Source organism: Budorcas taxicolor, chromosome 14 (assembly GCF_023091745.1).
Source record: "Budorcas taxicolor isolate Tak-1 chromosome 14, Takin1.1, whole genome shotgun sequence".
NCBI lineage: Eukaryota > Metazoa > Chordata > Mammalia > Artiodactyla > Bovidae > Budorcas > Budorcas taxicolor.
Window position 1 is genome coordinate 34453352 of NC_068923.1, and position 18300 is coordinate 34471651.

An 18300-nucleotide genomic window follows, 5' to 3' on the forward strand; every position below is an offset into this window, starting at 1 on the left:
GGCTCCTGAATTCCCAGAGACCCCTGAGTCCACTGCAGCTTAGGAACATCTACTACAGGTGACAGTAAGTTAAGTCACTCAGTCATGTCTAACTCGTCGTGACCCCACAGACGGTAGCCTACCAGGCTTCTCTGTCCATGGAATTTTCCAGGCAAGAGTACTGGAGTGGGTTGCCATTCCGTTCTCCAGTGCATCTTCCCAAGCCAGACATCGAACCCAGGTCTCCAGCATTGCAGGCAGACGCTTTACTGTCTGAGCCACCAGGGAAGCCCTTACAGGTGACAGTAAGTCAAGAATTAACACGGGAAATTACATCTCCATTTAGAAAGTGCAGGGCATCGGTGTTTCAGATCTACCACTACAGGCCTGAGACACAGGCACTCAGAAGGCTGGAGAGACCACCATCTTGTCACCCAGGTGCACCACACACTGGAAGCAGACTTCCCTGAAACCTTTCCCTCTAGTCTGGCAGGAAAGACAAACAGATCTGAACAGAAAGCTCAAAGGGTAATAATGCAGGAGGAAGTCAGGAAAGGCTTCCCGGAATATAAGGTACAACCTGCCATGATGCATGTTTCTTTAACACAAATGAAAGTTACTTAGTTGCTCAGTCATCTCGGACTCTTTCCAAGTCTGTAGACTGTCTCTGCGGACTGTGGCCCGCCAGGCTCCTCGGTTCACGGAATTCTTCTGGCAAGAATACTTAAGTAGGTTGCCATTTCTTTTTCCCCAGGATCTTCCCAACCCAGGGATTGAGCCCAGGTCTCCTGCACCACAGGCAGATTCTTTACTGTTTGAGCCACCAGAGAATCCCAACACACAAATGAGCTCACATTCAACATACAGAGTAATGACGTGGAGATAAAGATGAAGGTGTGGTGGTCACAATATATGTGCATGTTATGAAATGACAGGAAGGGACAAGCTTCTACACTTTAGAGCCACACCTCAGCAGCTTACGAAAACTTTCAACAAAAAGCTGAGAATAAAGTACCTTCCTGTAAGACAATGAGACAGTGTCTTCAAGTGATCCGGGGGACTGTGCATACAGATGAAAAATCGCTAAGACATTTTCCATGAATTAAAACAGGCTGCTGCTGCTGCTGCCGCTGCTAAGTCACTTCAGTCATGTCTAATTCTGTGCAACCCCATAGACGGCAGCCCACCAGGCTCCCCCGTCCCTGGGATTCTCCAGGCAAGAACACTGGAGTGGGCTGCCATTTCCTTCTCCAGTGCATGACAGTGAAAGTTAAGTCGCTCAGTCGTGTCCGACTCTTAGCGACCCCATGGACTGCAGCCCACCAGGCTCCTCCGTCCATGGGATTTTCCAGGCAAGAGTACTGGAGTGGGGTGCCATTGCCTTCTCCATAAAACAGACTAATGAAGGCTATAACCAGGTTCAGATTTTTAAATTTTAATAAATAAAAATGACATGTCTCCAAGTAAAATGGTATCCAGGGCCTGAATGTCAAAGCAGGTCAAATGTCAAAATGTCAAAGCATGGTTAAAGCAGGTCCATGAACACTGGGGTTACAACTGTGGAGGAGTGATTGACTAAAGCCAGGTCCAGACCCCAGCAGAGACTTAACTGCTCTAGAAATTTTATTGAGATTGTTGTTTCTGCTGGTACAGCTGGCTGCACAGGCTTTGAATGTTACACCTAAAGCTATGCTTCCCACAAGCCCAGCCGTTTTGCAGAACAGTAGCTGTTTTCAGAGGTTACAGTAGAAAACCCAGGACAGACTTCCCAGGCCCTTGTAAAGCTCTCAGAAGACATCAAGGACCCCAGACCACATGTGGAAAACAACTGGCATAAGCAATTCCAAAATCAGATGAGCATAGAAGTTACATGAGGATGTTGTAGGGCACCCAGCCCAGACACAGGTGGGATGAAGAATCAGAAGAGTTGCCTGGAGAAGCACAGACAGCAGAAGGAAGGAAAGGTGTCTGGGGATGTAGAAGAGATGGGGGCCACATGACCACTCAAGGCACTATACACAGCACTGCAAAGCTCAGCCTGGGGAAGAAAGCAGTGCTGCTGAGGCCAGAAGAACCCAGGATCTAGGCAAGCTGTCAGGCCCCGGGACACAGAGCCTGGGCCTCAGACTGCCAGGGAAGGCTCAGAGACAGGGCACACTGAGGGACTAAAAGAGGATGTTAAGGGAAAACCAACACTCACCGGAAAACAAAAGGACCTTTAGAATGGGAACTCGTTATTTGGTCTGTAGAAGACAATATTTAGTATTTACACAGTAGTATCAGTGCAAACATAATTCCTGATTTAATCTGAATAGTAGTTTAACCGCCCTGGGCAAATGAGAGTAGAGATGTCAAGGGGCATGGGAGCTAACCCTCTATCTGTAATGGAGAGTAAGAGCTGTCTACGCTGCACAAGTGTCTCAGTGTGCACTGTGGAGGCAGCGTTCCCGTTCTGTGGCGGCTCCATGCCGTCCCATTCCCTCTGGTGTCAGTCTCCTGCGCAGAGACAGGTGGAGCCGGGAGCTGCTGTGCTGTCGTCAAGGCCTGTAGTATCACTTAACCTTCTCAACTGTGTGCATGCGTTATGTGAACAAAATTGACAAGGTAAAAATAAAGAGAGCAGTATTGATTTATTTAGACCAGATGAAGTACAATAGAGACACACGGACAATAATTTCCTAAGGAATAAAAATACACTAAATAAAAGTATACAGCAGAAAAATCAAGGAACAGAAAAAGGTCATAATATAAATAATTTACATCACAGAGCTTCAGAAATGTCATTTTATCATATACATTTTTCTGAAAAAAAAGTGAAAGATGATTCCCATATTACATATAAAGTATATGCATAATTATCATAAATTCCATTTCATAATATTCACTGATTTGATTATAATAGTAGTATACGAATTCACAGAAAACTTGAAAACCAAGTAAAATAAAGATTACTGATAATCCTAACCTTCAAACAGCCACTATTATTTACTTTCTAAGCATGAATATTCTTGTTTCCTTAACACAATGTTGGTATTATACTGTATATATATATTTCAGACTTTCACTTGATACGTCTTAATTATTTATTCATGCCATCAAAAATACTTGCAAAATCCAAGGCCATGATATGCCACAAGACAGATGCATCAAGTAACCAATTCCCTGACTATGGAGCAAGAGACTGTAAATTGATCAGAATCAATGTACATATGAGGAGTTTGCAAGTTAAATCTGTAGTGAATATTTTGATAATTCAACCATAATCCCCTAACTTGAAATACAGCTCATTTTTTATGAGTAAAGAAAACCCATTACAGCAGTACATCATGGGATGTGTTTGCCATTTAATTCTGAGGTAATTCCATCTCAACCATGCAAAGTACCAAACACAAGTCAAGAGACCAAGGTCCAGCCTTGACCCCAGTGACAACTCTGCTGTATGGCCTCTAGGCATCCTTCCAGGACATCATTTCCTCACCTGTGAAATGAAGAGGCTAAATTCTCTGATTCCTAAGGTTCCCCAGGGCTCTGACTTCTCTGCTAGTTGGGCATCGGTTAAACCTGCATTTGAACACAACTGAGTTTTAGTTATCTAGGAATGAGTATTCTTGTCTCAACATTTCTGTTACTTCAATCACCATTTTTTCTACTCCCCTCCTGCCATTTTCTGTAACACAGAAAAAAAGTTTAAGAGGTGTTCAAATCCTACATTAAACATAATAGCAAAATAAGGACTCTAAGAAGAAAGGATGAAGGTAGAAAAGGACAAAATGTAGAATAAAGGACTGAATAGGTTAAGGAAGCAGTCACCTTTACTCCTAGAGCATAATCTCACCCACAGCCTTTTCTCACTAGGACGTGTCTGGCGTGGAAGAATAGAGGGCACACTCACAGAAGCTCACCTGACATGATTCGTAAGTGCTCCAAAAGTTGCTTGCTATTCTTTCAAAATCAGATCTGTGACTGGAATGTATTTGGCTGAGGGGAAGAACTACTGGGCGGCGCAGTTTAATATTATGGTGTCTTTCAGGCAGCTCAGGGATGTTTTACAGAAGGTTAAAGACAAGTCAAAGGAGGTGGGAAGCAAGCAGATGGCAGACAGATGTTATGAGAGGGGAAGAGAACAGACTGAACACTGACTCCTCCTTCCCCTCCTGGCTCAGTGGCAAGCAGCCAATGGCAGCTCCTGTGTGCTCCTCTCTCTGCAGAGGTGGGGACAGAGAGCACCCAGCTTTGGGGGAAGAAGATGAGTGACCCACACAAAGCAGAACACGCTATCTGAGGGCATGAACAAAGGACCTTTCTTTTTTGGGCCCTCAAGGATCTTGTCATGGGACCCGTGGACCAAGGTTGTTTCAAGTACAGAGGCAACCACACAGGAGAAAACCTTTCTCAATGACGACAAATAGATATAAGGGAATATAGAAAAAGAATAGGATAAGCTAGGCTTCACTACTCCATGCCAAACATTGCTGAGAACATCCACTTAACTCTACATCAATGGTAATATAAACCTTACCCTTGTTTCAGCAGTGGTAACACACACGGGCAATTTCCTATGCACCTACTACCTACTAAGCACTGGAGTCTGTATCTTCAGCATACCTATGAAGAGGCACCCACTTTATTTTACTGAGGACAGAGCTCAGAGACCATGAGACAAGCTCACAGATAGCAAGGACTGAGCCACAACTCAAATCCGGTCTGTCAAGCCATGAACCTTCCTGAAACACAACAGCTGGCCCATAGGCTCTTGACCCCTCACTCAGAAGAACTTCCCATTCTCTTAGCTGAAAAGATGTTCAATTCAGCTCTCCTTCCCTCTCCTCAACCTCTCATTTCCTCCTTTTCCTGTCTTTTGGACTCTTGGTTCCAAAGAAAGATCAAATCAGAGGGAAGCAAAGCATCTGATGTCATTTACTGACCATGTATCTCAGGGCAGTTGTTTAACCTGTGGTCTTCAGTTTCCCTGTCTACAAAATGGAAAAATAACCACATCATCAACTTGTGAAGAGTAAACAGTGAGCTACATATAAATTTCTCAACATACACACCATGAGGGTATATCTTGTGAGCTGGATGGAATTGGAGGAATCAATCTGAACACATGATATGAGTTTACAGTATTTATGTGTAGGTTGAGAACATACATACATACATACACACACACCTCGTTTATGAAGGCCTAGAAGATTGACAAGGACTGCTTTTCACTCTGTCGACCTCCCCATCCGCACTGAGGGCCCTAAGGGTCCAGGCCCCATCATCAGCAATGACTCTGGCATCTGAGCTGCAGGTCCTCTGCTGCCAGACCTAACCATCATCTTGGGCACCCTCACAACTGTTCAAACTCCAAAGCCCCAACAACTGCACTGCCGAATCTCGGAGGAGCTGCTCCCACTGCCCCTCCAGGTACTCATCTCATTCTCCAAGCACGTCTTGTATCGAATCCCTGACCCTTCCACCACTGTACTTAACCTTCAGGCCTTGAGCTCCTGTAAAAGGTCAGACCGCACGTATTTTAGGATTTGCAGGCCAGTTTCCATCACAGCTTCTGAACTGTGCTTCCAGACCAAAGCAGCCACAACCAGCTTGTAAGTCAAACAGGGTGGCAGTGTTTCAGAAGGTTGATTTATGGACACTTGAAACCTGATTACATACAATTTTCACATCATAAAATATTACTCTTTTTCTGGTTTTTTCCCAACCATTTGAAAATGTAAACATCATTCTTAGTTTGCAGGCTACACATAACTGCTGGTCCAGTTCAACCCATGGGTCAGTTTGCTGACACCTGTCAGGACCACCCTCTTCCCAAAATAAACAGGCCCCACAAATAATGCTTCCTTCTCATGCTCTCCTGTTCCTCTCAGCTCCTCACCTTAACTTTCTGCCTCACTCCTCTTGCATACTCCTGACCTTGGACAGTCCGGTCATCTCTTGGCAGGCTCCCACAGCTCAGCAGGGGTCCCTGCACCCAGTTCCCTCAGCAGCCCCCATGGGCATCTGGTGGAAAGCGGCATCTGGTGAAACACCTCTCTGTGAACATCTCTGCCTGGTACCCCAGAGAGCAGATTGCTGGCAACTTCCATCAAGGAGGCACCACAACAACTTCTCTGCTGTCGGCCTGCTTTCTTCGGCTTATGGCCCTTTCCTCTGTTTTCCAAGCAGCCCCATCAGGCTGAGTGCTCACTGTGCCTCCTCGTTCCACTTTTAAGGAACCCTGTGATTACACTTGGCCCATCAGAGTGATACAGGATACTCTCCCCATCTTAAAGTCAGCTAATCAGCAACCTTAATTCCCCTCAGCCATACAGGATGACACTGTGACAGGGCCCAGGAATTAACACAAGAACATCTTGGGGAAGGAGGCATTACCTGTCTGCCATACCACCCAAACTCTATAGTAGGACGCTGCTCCATGGGGAATTAAATCTGTACACTTGGGGACTGAATCCATTCCCACCTATTACTCACCCAAGATCCAGGAAAAGAAACAAGAGATCACAGTATAATCGGCAAGAGATTTGCTCATGTTCCTTTATAGAACTTGGTATTCACTTCTCTTAAGTAAAAGGCATGATCACGTGAAGACAATCTAAAGGCCTCTGAAACAATAACAACTATACCACACACTAACTGAACAAGGACTTTAAAGGTGACCCTGAAATTCCACTTGATGTACTAACTGTAAACACTACAACAAATAAAACCATCAATGTTTTGCTTTGGTTATTCTTAAGCCATGTATCATTTTTTCCTTAGACAATGTATGCCCAGCCCTAAGTCTTGAGCAGTATCACAAAAAAACTTTAGCATCCCTAATATATTATACCATTGGGAGAAACTGTGCTCAAGCTTAAAACCACTTAGGGCAACGATCTGCTTCATTCCTGACCTTGCTTTTAGGACAGTGTGAAGCCACTACACAGATTCTGAGTGCTGACAGAAAGTGAGGACAGCATGAGTAAGACCCCATATGTGAGAGTTGGCACCTTTTCTCAGTTGCTGGTACCTTTCAGGATATTTGCAGCAGATTCAGAACTGTCCAAACTTGAATGCAGTATGACCCAAGTTGGCCTCAAGAGGGAGCATGCTTTTAAGAACACACTGCCCTGCAGGTGGTGCTTTGTGTGTTATCACTAAAAATGAATGGAAAGACGTGTGAGCAAAAAGGATATTAAGACAATTAAGAGCAGGACTTGATTTTAATAACACTCTGCACAACAGAGCGAATAATGGATATAAAAGGAAGCAAGCAGACACTGAACTTTATAAATAAGCTTTGAACTAAGTGAGAAAAAGGCCCAGAATCAAACATATTTATGAAGGTCTAAACTCCTGGCCTTTACCTTAACACTGACCATGAACCTTACTATCAACTATACTGTTTTAAGAATCAAATAAAATGTACATATTCAAGTTTAGTAAAATTCATTTTCTCTACCACCACAGACAGCCAGAAGAACTAATGCCACAGATAACTGAAAGATAGTTCTTTAAGCTTCAAAGAGTAAAATAAATTGATGAAAGTCTTCCTACAGTGTGACAGTTCCACAATCTTAGAAAACATCTGATGTAAGTCAACATTTCTTGATGGTCCCAGATCATTACCAAAAACATCAGTGACAACAGTATGTTAGGAACACCTCAGGGACCAACGCATGCAGGACACATGCTCCACAGTTTAGAATTCTGTCTCTCCCTTTCGCTGTAGGAATTTCTCATTTCTTGTTGACCAGATGACTCAAATCTGCTATTTTACACATGACCATGTGGACCTGATGTGGCTCCAGAACCACCGCTCTCCTGGCTCCTCCAAGGCTCTCTCTCCTTTCACTTCGACTCCACCCACATAATACTGATGTGAGACTGCTCCCAGGCCTGGCCTCTCATTTAAACTACTGCTGTGTGAGGTCTCATAATCTCTGAATAGCGTGTGACTCCTATTACTGTTTAGCTGCTAAGTCATGTCTGACTCTTTGGGACCCCATGGACTGTAGCCCACCAGGCTCCTCTGTCCATGGAATTTCCCAGGCAAGAATACTAGAGTGGGTTGCAATTTCCTACTCCAGGGGATCTTCCCAACCCAGGGATTTAAACTATGTCTCTTGCATTGGCAGGCGGTTCTTTACCACTGAGCCACCACGTGAGGTTCCATAATCTTTGAAAAGTAGTATGTGACTCCTAAAACATTATTATCTTTATCATTAGCGCAACTGTCATTAGCTGAGCACTTACTATATATTAAGTTTTGGCATTTTTATGTACATTATCTCAAAACTCTGTGTAACAGTATTACTTCCAAGGAAAGGGGTTACCTAACTTGCTTAGGAGACAGAAAAGGCTTTGAGTTCAAGGTCTATTCTTACATCAAGCCCTTTGTCCTTGAAGACTGCAGATCATTTCACAAGGAAAAAAAAAACAAGACTCAGGACAAGGAAGTAACTCTGAGTCTCAATTCCTGCATCTATAAAAATGAGACTAGTGATACTCACCAGACAAGATCCTCTTTGACAAGGCTGTTGGAAAGATTAAATAAATAGTTACAAGAGAGTGTGAAAATGTTAAAGTACCAAAATATCAGCATCTCATATCGCACAGCTCCCAGATATGGTTTCCAGGTGGCTCAGTGGTAAAGAAACTGCCTGCGATGCAGGTTCAATCCCTGGGTCAGGAATATCCCCTGAAGAAGGAAATGGCAGCCCACTCCAGTATTTTTGCCTGGAGAATCCCATGGGCAGAGGAGCCTGATGAGCTACAGTCCATGGGGTTGCAAAGAGTCAGACACGACTGAGTGAGCACGCACGCACTGTACAGCTCACAGGAGCATCGGCCACACACCTGTGAGACTTCCTGAGGCAGCGCAGGGAATGGTGTCTGTGAAAACAGGGCATTCAGGCATACGTCTGTGTGCAGGTGTGAACCACACACATATAAAATGTACCATGGAGGCACAATAAAACCAGGGGTTGTTAAAATAGAGTGACAACTGAACAATTCCTTAACAAGAAGAAAGCCTGCAGAAAGCTTTTTTGCCATCAACAGTGAGGTAACTCAGCTAGTTTAGGACCATGGTGATTTCCCTCCCTTTCCTTCAGAACCAAACCAATTTCAGAAACAGATACAATATAGATATTTATATAAATTGCTGTAGAAAAGCCTAAATCTTTCTTTTTCCATTTCTAATTTCTGTGGTTCAAAAAAGAATAAAGGTTCAAAATCACTCTGTTTGCAGGAAAAAAGTCAAGACCATTAAAATGGTTTAGAAGTATTTGAAGTAATTCTTTCACAATGTATTTTTTCACAACATACGTTAAATCACTACAGACCACTGCCAGGCTTTTTCTTAAAAGCAAAACTGTAGTAATTACTTTCACGTATTCCAAAACTTGCTCCTATATTTGAGTATCAAGATGCCTGAGCATGAATTTAAAAATCTACTCTAGTCATCAAGAGACTACAATGCAAACAGGGGACTAAGGAGGGTGATAAACTACACCCTCCTTCTAAAAACTGTCTGACAAATAAAGGCTCACTCTTTGGTGTGGGTGTCTTTGTGTGTTTTTTTTAGAGCTATGGCATTTCTAAATATTTCTAAGGCACTTAAGATCCAGTATTTTAAAGATGGACTACAAAAATACAATGATTTGTTATCAGAGTGAGAGCTCTGAACTATTAACCCAGCAACAGAGGAGGGTACTAACACCCACTGACACAGGGGGCTCCCTCGGAACAGCTACACCACTCAGCACTTGACCACGTGCACAAACAACCTGACGGCTAAGCCAAGGCCCTGCCACAGTCCTGCTTACCTGGCAGAGCATGCAGGTCAGATAAAACTCAAGTGATCACAATTTCCAAGCTTCTATCACCAAGTAAATATATCTGTCTTATTTGACAGCAGGATTTATAAAGCTGGGCTTTTCTAGCTGGTGTTCTCATTAATACAGAAATCTCTGAGAATTAACTAAAGGAGACACCATCCCAACGATTGCATTCCCAATGATCTATTTCTTTTTTATCCATATCTTCTAGTCTTTCTACAGTGAATTCATATAGCTATAATATGTGGTGGGGGTCCGTGGATGAACAAAAATAAATGACCTTTTATTATCCTGTTCAGTAACCCTATTCAGTAAGCCATGCTTACTACACCACTACAGATGAAGCACAGCCTGGGAAACCTTCCTGGACCAGTTAGGAGTAACCTGGTAGAACAGCTGTACCACTTCAGCAGCTGACACATGCTGTACACCACCACTCTGCATTCAGAGCACCCTTGGTCTGAAGGAATCAAGGAGCACTCACTGTCTACCTGGTATCCACCATCACTTACTTGTTAATCCATACAATTCTGACCTTTATTAGTCTTACCATTACTTGCCATTCAGTAGGATTCTGACTGACATGTCTAAGATGCATGAATGTTATTTTTGTTTATACATAAACTCTGAAAGGACTCACACCACACTGTTAAAAAGCCATCATTATTACCCAAGCAACCCATGAGGAACAGATGTGGATGGCAGAGGTTTGCTGAAGGAGGAATTTGTTTAACTTCATTTATTTCAGTACTTTAAATCTTATCTCTGAACACACAATATTACAGTAAAAAAGTTAATGACCTCATAAAATATATTGTGTTGTTGGCCATGACATTTCCTTCCAGACAATACCCAGATATCTTATTCCATTCCCTGAAAAGGTTGCCTATGTTAGATATACTACTATAAGCCATAGTCCCAGAGATGATTTTCCAGTTATCAAGAATCATTTCTGAGCACAGAACTTGCAAACACAGGCATAGCTGGCCTCGCCCAGAGCAGACAATTGGTCCCAGGAGCTGCTGCCATTCACCACTGCCATCCCCCCCTCTTCCCATTAGGCTGTCAACAGCTCCCAGCATCCTCACATGGTCCCCTTCTTCTCTCCATTCACTCACCCGTCATCAGCAGCCTCAAAAGGCATCCATCTGATTCTCCACCAAGAAACAGCCATTTTAGCTTTCAAATTTTATTTTTCTCTAGAAAGATCTTCCAGTTTTTATTTCTCTTCCTTCAAACAGTTGCTTCAATGGATGTGTGTAACAGTAAAGAATGGGAAACAATCTAAATGTCCATCAGTAGGGAATATGGTTAAATAAATGATTTTATATATATATATATATAGTCTATATATGTAGTGATATACAGCTGATCCTTTGAGGCTGCAAAAAAATTTTAAAGAATGAAGAAATTCTTTGTCTACTGTTATGGAATATCAGAGATACACTGAGTAAAAAATGCAAGTGAAACTATTTGCAATATATTATACCTCATCATAACTTGAAAGAAAAATATTTATTCAAATATAAACAAACAGATTGCTTCTTCTATATCATTCCAGAGATAAGTGACTACCTCTCAGTAGGGAAAATGGGAGGTGGAGGAGGAGTCACTTTCAGTCTATAAACTTTTTATAACACTTATACCTTGACCCATGTGACTATATGTTTTTAAAATCAATTATTATAAACTTGCTTAAAACTTTTATCTTCAGAGAAGTATTTATGATTATTTTAATCCTTTATAAAGTTGAGAGCTGGAAGACTGACAAACTGATTAGTCTGAGAATCAATAACACTTTTATTATTTAAACACTTTTTTTATAAACTTTTATAAACACTTTTATTAAATTCCAATGCTATCACCGAGATAGCCTACATTCTCAACTTCTACCAGAAAGGATTATATTTTTATATAACAAAGCAAAAACAAATTACTTAATAAAATACTTACATTAATACAGTACTTACAGTAATGTAATACCTAAATTGTAATACAAGATACAAAGGCAATATGTTGTTGTTGTTTAGTTGCTCAATGGTGTATGACTGTTTGTGACTCCATGGACTGTAGCCCGCCAGGCTCCTCTGTCCATGGACTTCTCCAGGCAAGAACACCAGAGTGGGTTGCCATTTCCTTCTCCAAAAGGCAATATAGAGAAATATAAAATGAATATAAATGATTTTATAATGAATGAATGAATATAAAATGATTACTCTGCATGGTAGACATGTGCAAGGTTAGACATGTGCATGTAAAAAAACACTTATAAGTAGTTTTACAGATAAATTACTTATCACAATTACCTAGAAATGAGTCTGAAAATTCAACTCATTTGATAGCCTACAACAAGGAAATCCGGTTTTGTTACATACACAAAATTAAAAACTCCATTAAACTACTGTGTCATCTACCAACTAAAATAAAAAACTACTTAAATTACCATTAATGGGGCAGGTGACCAGAGATCATTTTCATTCACACACATCTCCTAAGCATCTACAACGCATTTTCTGCTTTCTAACATTTTATAATCCAATTACAACTGTTAGAGTACTCAAAATTCAGAGTGGAAGGTTCTCATCAGGAGGTTAACAACTATATGAATGAGAAAAGACCTCTCTAGCAGACAGGGAAGAGGAGCCCTAGGGAAATACAGCCCATCAGCTAGCCTTTCTGCACAGGGACCTCCTTGAAAAGCAGACATGGGAAAGGGAGTAAATCCTGAAAGAAAATGTATAAGAAACCAAAAGCTTGAATAAAACAAGAAACAAATGTGAGAAGGAATGCTGGGGCCAGGTAAGGCACTTCTGAAAGGCAAAGGTGAAGAACAGGGACTGTATCCCAGAGTTGATAACAGCCATTGGGTGGAGGTACAGAATTCTTCAAGAACACAGAACTGGTAGACAGGCTTGGGATTCAAACTCCAGGTCTTCCACCTATTAGCAACTCCTTCAGGTTCATGAAGTCCCAAATTCTTTCCCTGTAAAGTGGCACAACAGTACCTAAGACATAAAGCTCTCACTCATGAGGACCAAATGAGACAAAGCATGCCAGCACAGTGACTGTCAGAAGAAAAGGTAAATCTGGAGCTCTGCTTAGTTCCCTGCAGGGAAAAAAAGGATCAGGGCTGCCTTTAGGACAGTTAACTTGATAGCAGTATGCATGATGGATGGCACAAACTTAGAGATTATGGTTGTCTCCTGTTAACGACAGCTGAAGCAAAGGGATTAAAACTCACCGCTGTGAAAATGCAAGACAGGAGAATCAGGAACAATGTGCAATAAAATGACAAATCATTTCTAAAAAAAGTAAAGTGAGGAATCAAAGATGTCCTTTGAGTCCAGATGACTAAGAAAACGTGATTAATGTAAACAAGTTAATGGAGAAAAAAATTAAATCTCCAAACAAAACACTTCAGTTCTAAATGTATTTGTTACATTTAAATGACAGCCACTTAAAAGAGTTTTTCAAGGAAACCAAGTTAAAGGCCAAGTCTGAAGCTTTGGAAAGAAAATGAAGCTATGCAGAACTCGGGCCTTGCAAAGAGGGAAAGAACAGTGGGAACAAGGGACCTGTGGTGGCCAAAAGGGAGAAAACCAAGCTCCCAAAGGGAGATGAGGAGGCCCTCTTAGGTGATCTGTACTTCAGTGAGGTGAGAAAACAAAAGTCACAGGGCCCAGGAGTCCGAGATGCTGGCCAGGAGGAGAACAGGGAAGACAAGGGCCTCAGGGTACTTCACAGCCCACAGTTCTCAAATGCTCACTGCACTTGAGATTACACACTCAACTGACTCATGATACTGTGGTCATTAAGGGTTTACAAGAGCCTGCAGGTTACCACATAGTGTTAATTATTCCAACTCAACCCCCAGACATACTTTTTTCAGTATCTCTAAGCTCAGAGAACTGTAACTTTCACATTCTTATTTCCCTTGACCTCCATCCACATAGCTGACTCCCCTGTCTATACTGAGGGCCAACTTTCAGATTTTCTCCCCTCTAGTTCTGTCTTCAAGATGTTGCATCTGAACTAGCTTCTCCTTAGAAATAAAGTTGTCAGGGAACAGGTCCTTTCAGCAATTCCAGAGTTGTTTTACACTTAGCTTTTAAATCCCATCTCGATTTTAAACTCTAGGTGATGTTGATGCTACTGTTACCATTCATAGGATGTAAAAGTTTATTGATTTCTGGCTACTCATGAATGCACCCCCCGCCCCCCCCCCCCACCCGCCAACCAAGGAAAGGATTTTTTAGGCTAAACTGGAGAACTTTTTATTCCTACCCACCAGTCATAAGACCTCTATTACTAATTTCTGAGAATATGCACACACAGTATTGGACTCCCCATCCTCCTAGGGCTGGGGGTACCTGTGTATCCTAAAGACATCTTGCTGGTGTTTCACTGTAGTTTATATCCCACAACTATAAACCCACTTACATCCAGCATGAGTTGTCTAAGAGACAAGCAATGGCAGATTAGCCACTTAAATGTGCATCTAATTACATCCTTTAACAACTGCCAAGAATAAAAGCTCAAATATTTTCCTATACGTGGGTTTCTTCTCAAATACATATATATTACAACTATCACACTTTAACTTCAGTATTTGCCTTATTTCTTTAAACCACAGTTTTCACACATGCCAGAAAACCTAAACAGATTAATAACCATAACATTATGACATAGATGCTATTAAATTGCCAGTCACATTAGCAGACCAAAATAAATATGGAAATCAATCTTTTTAGGGCCCTCTTTGTATTCTTTTCATCATATTAGTTTACAAAGAGTGTAACTGGGTTCATAAAAAATTCTAAATGAAATGAGATTAGTCTTTAAGGAACAGAATAAAAGTATCTGTAAGAGCTACAATTTACTATGATGCCCAAATGAGCATGGCATCTAGTGCAGTAACCAAAGACTAAAGTAACACAATCCCCATCTTCCCACTTAACGGCATCACTCCAAGGTATTCAATATTTTAATAACACACCATCAGAAACCTCATCTAAAAAGATATCACTAGAGATTCACACTAACTATCCTTTAGATCAATTTTCAATGCACACAATTATATTCATGTCTCTACTCTTAAGTAACATTTACAAGCCAAAAAGGAGAAGGAAACTCTGAGATCAGTGATTTTGTGAGGTAATTTTCACTAATGGGGGGTAGCACGGCAGAGCAAACCACATGCTCTTGGCAGCATGTGTGGAGCATGAAGCATGCCCAAGTCTAATTTAGCCACTACCAGTAAAAAGGTAACAGGGTTTTGAGCAGTTGACTTTCAGAGCCTCTGTTTAAAAATCTATAGAATGGACAGCATGCCACCTAGGCTGTGAGAAATATATGAAAGAGTGCTTTTATTACCAGCCACGATAACTAAAAATGCCATGGATGTTTCTGATTCCTTCTGAACATAGTTTCCCAAATAATAAAATGCTACACAGCTGGGCCTAAGATCGCCGTCTACATATGCTGAGAATCAAGTGGTTCCATGTGAATCCCTTAGTAAGTCATCCTCCCTGGAAGGCAAGATGAACATGCTGTACATTTTCAATAAGCACAGGGCAGTGATTAAATCACCAAAGCCTCCAGCATCTGCACACAGAACTATAAAACTTAATAGCAACTTCCTAGCTTTCTATCTTACTGAATGGTAAGCAACTAGGGTCACCCTTCCACTTAAGAGCTTACCTCCTACCCGCCTGAAACAAGAGCCTGTGGGCCGCTGGCCTTCTATCCTACCTCCTCCTCATACACAGTCGTTTTCCTTTAAGTGACAGAATTTGCTTTCAACTAGCCCTATGGAATTTAAGTTTACTCTGAAAAGTACACTTAAAAAAAAACAAAAAAGAAACTATTTCAGTAACCTGCTTTGTGAAGTCATCCAAGCCTCCTGCAAGCTGCCATTCAGTTCTATGTAAACATATTACTCAATTTTCTAATATGTAAGTATCCTCAACTGGCCTCAGACATTCTTAAAGTTTTATTATGTTTCAAAGTATCACTTTGTAGACTTTATTAAAAGCTAAATAAAAGCTAAGATTATAGAAATAATAACAGTAACAGCGGTTAAATGTACATATATAGCTCTGTAGTTTATTGAAACAATGAGGTATGTGAAAAAAAAAGGGAAATAATCGTGATATTGTTGACCAATAAAAACTATGTGCTATGTATGATCCCATTTTGTTTTTTGTTTTTGTCTGCTTGAAGTATAGTCGATTTACAATAAGTTTAATATGCAATGAAAAATCCTTAAAAGCAAAACACCACACTTTAAGACTGATTACACTCTGGGTATTAAGGGAGGGAGGGGAAATGGGTGAGAGTGAGGGGGGTGAGGGGAAGGAGACTTCTGTATGGTTAGGCTGCTAAATTTTTTTCTTCAAAGAGCATGTAACACTTTAGTAATAAAGGTAAATTAAAAACTAGGAAAAAAAAAACTACTGGCACAAACTGTACCTCCTCCATAACCAAATGATTCTAATAAGTAACATAAAAAACATAGGTTCTCTAAATGTTAAAGAAGACAGATGAAAGCATAGTATTGGGGTGGGGGATGGCCGCAGACTCGTACAATCCTCCCCTCCTTGCTGCCCCGTTCCTGGGTCCCATCCACGCGGGCGCTGGAACCCCCCTAGGGACCAGCCCGCACTTCACACGAGTAACCGCCCAACCCCAAAACCGAAAGTGGGAACAGGCTGCGCCGCTCCAGCCCCAACACCCCCTCCCCTCCGCTCCGGCCCCAGCGGGCAGGTCCGCCTCCTCCAAGACAACAACAAAGTCTCGGGGGCGGGGAACTGCCCAGCGGCGGGCGCGACCCCGGCCCCCGCGACCCTCCCCACTCCCTAGACCCTGGACCCCTCGACGCCCCTCGGCAGCCCAGCCCCGACCCCCGCAACCCTTCCGACTCCTTAGAACCCGGGACCCCAGTCTCCCTCCACCCCCCCGGTCCCCTCGACCTCTTCAGCCGCCAGGCCCCGACCCCCGGCCCCCGCGACCCTTCCGACTCCTTAGACCCCCGGACCCCAGTCTCCCTCCACCCGCCGGCTCCCTCGACCACCTTAGCTGCTCGGACCCGACCCCCGGCCCCAGCCCCCCCGACCCTTCCGATTCCTTGGACCCCCGGCCTCAGCTGCCCCTCGACCTTACCCCCACCTCGACCTCAGCCGCCTGGCCCAGAACCCCGACACAGACCCCAGATTCCCCTTCTCGACTCCTGGGCCCCGACCCACCCGACCCCCAACCTCCCTCACGCCCCTCAGCCTCCGGGCCAGAGACCACCCTCCGGGACTCACCCCTGCAGCCTCCATCTCCCCATCCGGCCCCTCGGACCGGACCCTTGGGCCCCGCCCCCGCCCTCAGCCTTCGACGGAGGCCTTACCTGTGGCGACGCGGTCGGTGGGCCCGCCGCAGCCGGTGCTAGTGAGGCGCTGGGTCTCGGTTGGCTCCTCAGCAGCCAGCGCCGCCGCCAAAACAACACGTCCGCCGCAGCCGCTGCCGCCGCCGCCGCCGCCGGGGGGAGGGGCGGGGCCGGGACGCAGGTGGGGGAAGCCCGAGCGCCGCGGCCTCGGAGCCCGCGGCGACCGGGCATGCGCGGACGGCGGCGGGCGAGAGGACGCCGATGTCAACAAGGCCCGGGGACGCTCCATCCGGCACCGCCCCTCGGGTCGCCCCGCCCCCAGGCCCAAACCACGCGAGGTCTCGAGGGTCCCGGGACGCGGCGTCAGAAAAAGGAAGCCCGCGGAAGCGGCTTCCGTGTTGCAGCTGCTACCCAGCGCTCTCTGGCAGGTCCCCGAACCGAGACCGGGGCGCTATCTGCAGCTGCTCTCCGGTGCCCGCCGCTGTGTGGGCACCTGTACGTCAGTCAGGGTGGGCGGCGCCGGGAGCGGAGGCAGGACCGAGGGCTGCCCGGCGGAAGGGCTGTGTCCGCGGCTGCGGGCCTTACGAACGTGCGGAGCATGTCCGCGGGCAGCCTCCGCTGTGAGCCTCCCGGTGAGCAGCTAGTTGGGGCGCCCGGGATGCCTCGCTGACCGTGTACGGAAGCGTTTAAGTCAGATGCTGTTGGCGGAGAACCTGCGAGAGCGCAGGCCAGCAGAGCACTTGCTGTCCCGTTTGCTATATTTGCAGCGGACGGAGCAGGAATGCAAGCCCGGCGGCCGCCTTCCCGGGTCTCCTGCAGGATCGCTCCATCTGCGGCGCCCGGCCCCAGGTCCCAGCTGTGACGGGCCTACGTAACAGTCTCGGAAGGTTCGCTTTCTGCCGTACCAAGCAGGAATTTCAGCACCCGAAAATCTCCTATCATGGGCTAGATAACTAAAAATGGTCAAGTTAGGAAAACTGCTGAAACACCTGCCACAGCATTTTCTCAGATTTTTCCATTTCTTTCTGTGTTTACTTTCTGCAGTCTATTATAGGAATTTCTCAGAGTAATTGACCTCTTTTTTTCTCTTCTTCCGCAATTGCTTGAAAGCTGACCACAGGT

At 44.1% G+C, this 18300-nt stretch overlaps 1 protein-coding gene across 7 annotated transcripts in view; it reads right to left on the reverse strand.

Annotated features, from left to right (window-relative positions):
* The window catches only part of PCMTD1 (protein-L-isoaspartate (D-aspartate) O-methyltransferase domain containing 1), a 47762-nt gene extending 30436 nt beyond the window's left edge, over positions 1-17326 (reverse strand). For 3 of the 7 annotated variants that reach the window (XR_008200598.1, XM_052651979.1, XM_052651976.1), the window contains exons 1-2: positions 17200-17326; positions 3458-3540 (exon numbers count right to left, since the gene is read on the reverse strand). The gene's annotated coding sequence lies outside the window, so the exon portion shown is untranslated. Of the gene's footprint in view, positions 1-3457; positions 3541-5860; positions 5967-6974; positions 6991-17199 lie in introns of those variants that run through there. The other 4 variants (XM_052651977.1, XM_052651982.1, XM_052651981.1 and 1 more) reach the window with 4 other exon arrangements.
* Between the last annotated feature and the right edge of the window lie 974 nt (positions 17327-18300).